The following is a 6,276-nucleotide window of genomic DNA, read 5'->3' on the forward strand; positions in this document are numbered from 1 at the left end:
AAAAAAAAAAAGCCTCTAATGGTTAAGCTTAAAGGTCATTTTGTTAAGTGAAGTAAGCCAGGCATAAAAAGACAGATGTTGCACGTTCTAACTCATAGGTGGGAACTAAAAAGTAGATTTCATGCAGGTAAAGAGAAGAATTTTGTTTACTAGAGGCTGCAGAGGGTGTGGAGAAGAGGAGATGAAGAGAAGTTAGTTAGTGAGTACAAAAATATAGCCAGATAAAAATCAATCTCTATATGTAAATAATCTAACCTCCAATATATAAGAGAGTGCGGTAAAACACCATGGAAATGTTCAGGTAAAATATGTTTTATTGGGCTCACTGAACTTAAAACTAAACAATGAAAGTTGTTATAATATGCTTCATCACAAAACATTTGTAAAATTATCAGTAAAATATCCATAGTATGAAATAAGACAGAATGTGATTGCTGGCCTAGATTTTTCCAGAATAAGACAGATTTTAACTGTATGGCCTCAGAAGCAAAAAATATATAAAACATTGGATATTATTTTTTCAGAAGTTTGGTGAAGTTGGAAACAGTATTTAATATTCTCTTTATAGTGCCTACTTGAGTGAGTCACATCAGGTAACAGAATTTATTTTATGGTTATTAGATGAACAAGGAATCTTGAGTATAGGACAAGGGAAATGGATCACTTAAGTTAGTAGAAATAGAACATGCTAGATCAGTGAAATGAGGGAAATATACGTAGATGAGATGTAGGACAGCAGATAGGAAGAAGACGACCTAGGATTTTTGCATTCTAATAAACAACAGTGAGGTAAGTGAAGAGCAGAGTTGAGTTTGAGTAAACTAAGCAAAAGTTACAACTTTTTGAACTGCACAGAGCCTGCTCCCAGTTACCTGGGCTATTTCCTTTCCCTTCATAGCTAGAATATAAAGAGGAAAGAATATTCAATTAAAATAAGTAGTAATCAGAAAATATGTCAGTGGTCAGTAAAGTATGGCTCATACAGTGGTACTTACAAAGAATGAAAGGGAAAGAATTTGGTAGGAGTCCTGTTCAATACACAAAGCATAAGATAATGCAGACATAGATTCAAATTGTACTTAAAAGGAATTGAATGGAACCTGTGTACAAAATCATATTTTTCATGCGAGAGTCACTTAACTGAGTTTATTATCATAGTCAATGCCAAAGAAAATATTTCATGTGTCATCTTACCAAACCCCTTCCACTTTTGACCATTGCTTCAAGGAAGGACATCTTTTCACTGACAAAAGGTAGAGCTCTTTGCTTTGGTATGGTGATTTTTGTTAATTAGTTTGGGTTTCTATCAATTGTGGTAGCTGTCTTCTTTGATTGTACTCTGTGGTATTTGACGTTACCAAGGAGGACTAATTCCATCCAAAGGGGATGAGATACAGTAGTGTCAACAAAGTCTATACAATTCTTGGTGTCAAAGATTTCAACATACATTTCAGCAATTTTTGCTATTGAGATCAACAGTATTGCTCATGGCATCTTCTTTAAAATTACTTTTATTTGTAAGATGTATACCTCTCAGAACAGCTCAGTTGAAAAAAGTCTTTTCTAGGGAAGACTACTTCTTGTAGTTCTACAGTTACATTGACAGGCACATAAAAGAAGTTTAGTGACAAGTTCAGGCAGTGAGTCAGAGAGCATCAAGGGTCCCAGGTACCACTAGATCTTGTCAATGTAACCACTTTCCTTGTAAATCACAGTGTTTTGTACTGGAAAAGACTTGAAAATATTTGCTTAAGGACACATTTTGAAATGATCTTTTGCTTAGACAATGTAGTCACATGGATGATTTTGTAATACCCTACCAGTAGCTTTTAACCCCTGAGCTATTTCAAAGCCAGTCATACATCATTCTCATAAGAAAGTCACTTACACATTTTTTTTGTGTGTTGCCTGTTTGGAAATTTAGAATGTACCACAAACTCAAATATCTGAAAAGAATTATTTTTAGGTAATTTGGAATATTCATCTAGTATGTATTGTCAAATACAATAATATACTTTTTAAGCAAAACTTGGATTGATTAATATTAATTAATAATTAATAAATTCAGATTGGATTAATAATTGATTGAGCACCATTTCAGATAGGCTGGGCAGAAATGAATTAGAAATCAAGAAAACATGGCCCTGGCTTCAGGAAATTTATGGTCTAGCAGGGAAACAAACAGAGTTAAGGGCACCTCTAGGACAAGGGTGGGTTCAGTGTCTTTCTTAGCCTTCCTTATTCTGTTGGAGTTCCCTGGCAAATTCGACCTGAGTTGGGGGTCAACAGAAGAGACAACACTGTGGAAATAAGGAGATTTCACATCAACTTAATGCGTAAAGTCAGAGTAGCCTGGAGAATCCTATATTGGCTCACACACCATGTGGCCGAGTGAGACAATGCAGTATCTGTCTGACTCCTTAGAAACCCTTTATTGATTTCAAATACAAAGCATTTGTGAAAAGATTTAAAGGAGACAAAATTCAAAAATAGGATTAAAAGAACTCCAAGCTCCCAGGAAGATTGGGTAAAGAGGACAGGGTTAGATAATTGGGAACATAGGATAGTGAGTTGTCAACAAATGGCATAAAGTTATCATAACTGGCATTTAGAAAGGGGGAGGAGAAGACAAGTTTCATCTCGGCAAGGCAGACAGGCCAGCTGCCCATTAGGAGGTCAAAGAGCTCAGCCCGAACCACCTGCTGATTTTCTGTACAGAGATGGTCTTGGTGACTCTACCCTGTCTGGATGCCTCCATGCTCTTTTCATCCTCAGTGCTCTTAATAAGGCTTCCCAGGGATAGCCCAATTTTATGTTTTACCCTATATTGAGGCACCCTAGAGAAATATCAATCCATCTGTCTCCTACAGTATTCTGAGGCTAAGCAATCCAAGAAAGATTCCACAAAGTATCATGCATTAGAGAAGGGTCATTCTGATCTGCAGAAGTTATTACTAGAAACTACATGTGGCACTCAATATAACATGTTACAGAAGAAAGTATGATGTGTAGACTTCATGGTGTTCATCAAAATCTATCAATGTGCTGCAATTTTAAAAAGATGACATGAAAGGAAATATTTTAATATGACCATCTCCAAAGTTTCCTCCAGCAATGTGATTCTAATCTGTAAGAATTGTAGAGTTACAATGTGAGAATTCCTAGTGATTTGAAACAACTGGATGCATGGGCTTAATAGTTGATACTGGTTAATAGTACATGGAATTTTTTGAAAGTCAAAAATATATATCTATTGAAATGGCTAACATATTAAAACTTTGCATTATGATGAAAGCTAAAACCTCTTTCATTTGGGATCCCTCCAGTTTAATGGTTCTCAAATAAATCTAAGTGAATAAATGTAAGTCAATTTTAAATTGATATCCTCAAAAATCATAAGCTAATTTCAAGTTCTCAAGACTTTTTCTACAGGTGTTTTTAACAGAAAAGTGATTATAAGAATCTTCACTAATAAAATAATTGCATTCTCTACTGAAGGTATTGATTATATTTTCAAGATAGACCTTGAGTTTCTTATTTCTTATTGAATTTTCTCCCAGGCCAGCAGTGTCAACAGTGATGGGCCACAATGGGTTTAAATTTAATATATTCCTTTTCTTAACTCCCTTGATACTTTACACTTGAATAGATATGACATATCTTCCAGCAATATTTATATGAATATGAGATATTAAATAATATGCAACATTTCAACTTCTTTTACTGAATTGTTTCCATGGAAACCAAGGCACGTACTGAAAATTGAAGCATTTTGTTTCCCTTATTGGATAGGTACTAGGTACTTTCTTAGAGATTCTACTGCAGAAGAGCTAAAATCAGTAACTTCATTAATTATAAGCATTAATTATCTAACTAAATTTCTGAAAGGTCATGATAGGAAACAACTGTATTTTCAGTGATGTGACTTTAAACACATCACCATTATAAAAGGCTAAATCAAAAATTCTAAATTGCCATCAACACAAAATGTCTGAAGATGTTTTAATTTTAATCATAACACACGGATCAAGAGCCAAAGAGACTCATTTTAATTTAATCTACAAATGGATTTGCAGCTAAATTTGTGATTGTTTAAAGTTGTCCACAAAGAAGATAAAACTACTTTAATAGACTATTTTGGCAGGATATTACCTCGATGGCATCCTGATTTTGGATAATAGAAAAAACTGCATCCTGTCCTACAGGAAGTGACTTTGTTTTTTTTTTAATTCTGTTTCTTTCTCACTTTTTCTTTAATGAAGACAATGTTTCTATGTTTTTCTGTCAAGCATACTAAAGGAATACAAAAGGCTCTGGCTTCACAGACCTGGCAATTTAGTAACAGAGAGAAGTTATAGGAAATTAGAATAGTGGACATTATGTATACTTCACAGGGCCATACTGTGCCTACTGCAGATTATAAGGCTGTGTTTTCAACATTTTTTGCGTCATAGCACACTTGAACCTATAAGTTAAACTTCTGTTATACACTTAAAGTTTTTTATTCAAAAAAAGTAACAGAAAGAATATTCCTTTTTGATTTATTTATTAACACAAACAAAATGCACCATCACTGCAAGAAATAAAACAATTTATTATAATTCATAATAAAAAGATAGCAATCAAAATTCTTTTTTTAAAGTATACTTATTTATTTTTTATTTATTATAATGTAACATTTAAGGAGAGATCTGAGCTTGACTTTTTTAGAATATCTTCTTTGCAGGGTTGAATTTTGGACACACATACTTTTAAATCTTCTAAGGATTCCAGCCATGATGGACTTTTATTTTAAATATTATACATTGCAGAAAAGCTCACTTCAGAAAAATATGACATTGGGAATGGAAAGTATTTCCATATTGCTTTTTTTGTAATATTTGGAATTTCACTCTTGAGCGATAACTGAAATGTTGTAATATCTGTTGTTGAATATTTTGATTGCAATCCTCTGTCACTTCTTATTTCTGTTAACTCTTCCTGGTGTGTATTATTTGAATTTGCTGACATACATGCACTTAAAACAAAAGAATTTCTCACCTAATCCAGACACTTTATGTCAAGTGTAGATACAGGAAAATATTTCTCAAAAAGTGTGTACACTAAATCTAAAGTTTGTAAAGTTTGTTCAATGAGATTTTAACAGGTTTACACTTTTTCGATAGTTCAATTATTTCTACTGTATTTTTCTCCTTTAATCTTTTCCTTCCAGAGCAGTAATTTTTCTCTGAAAGCATTAATTTTATCTGTAAATATGAGACTATCTTCACAATTTCTCTGCATACTCTTTTCTTTTTCATTTCATACTCATATGAGGGTGTCAGATGTTTAGGTTACATTGTTTTAATTTCTAAGGTAAAGTTCAAGTTATAGCTGAGCCCTTCACCAGCAGGTGTGCTTAACACCCTTACACTGTGCACATTAGGTGAGATCCCACCAATCACCCTCCCTCCTCATCCTCCCCTTTCCCTCCTCTCTCCTCACCCTTGCTAGACTATACTTGTGTTTTGCTTTCCTGTGGACTTGTAGTTGTTTATATATTGGTTTCATATTAGTATTGAGTACATTGGATATTTATTTTTCCATTCTTGTGATACTTTACTAAGAGTAATGTATTTCAGCTCCATCCAGGTAAATACAAAAGGTAAAGTCTCCATCTTTTCTTATGGCTGAATAATATTCCATGGTATACACTGATCAAGAATATTCAAACACGAAATAAATCTGGAAGAAATGCAACTTCATTACACTAAACCTCATCACAAAGTAAATCACCTAATTTAGAATGTTGCACTTTGATAAAGCTTCAGGCTTCTTCCTTTAAATCATAAAATCTTGATTGAGCTCTTCTGGGAGATGATCATCTCACTTTTGTAAGCAATAAGAGTTGCTTATGAGAAACATTCATTGAGAAACAAAATTCCGCAAATAATTTTGATTGCAATGGCCTGCTTTTTATATAGTTAATCACTTTATTAGTGCCATCGAGGACCTTTTGTAATTTAAGCACCAATGATTTTAACCCTAGAACTTCTCTGTGTAGTAAATAGTGTATAAAAATAATTTTTGGAATCTTCTTTTGCACAAGTGTAGTAAATCCTTTCACACCTCCAGGAAGAGGCAGGACTCCACCCAGACAAATACTTATGCAGAAATCCCAAGACAAGTTACTAGAATTAAAGTAATTATCAATCAAATAAAAATATCTTTTGCCCTTTGCTGTTGTTTGAAGAAGTCAACAAAATAAAAACTGTTCTATGATTCCTTCTTTATAGA

Source organism: Otolemur garnettii, unplaced genomic scaffold, assembly GCF_000181295.1.
Source record: "Otolemur garnettii isolate 467f Iridium unplaced genomic scaffold, OtoGar3 scaffold00056, whole genome shotgun sequence".
NCBI classification, from domain to species: domain Eukaryota; kingdom Metazoa; phylum Chordata; class Mammalia; order Primates; family Galagidae; genus Otolemur; species Otolemur garnettii.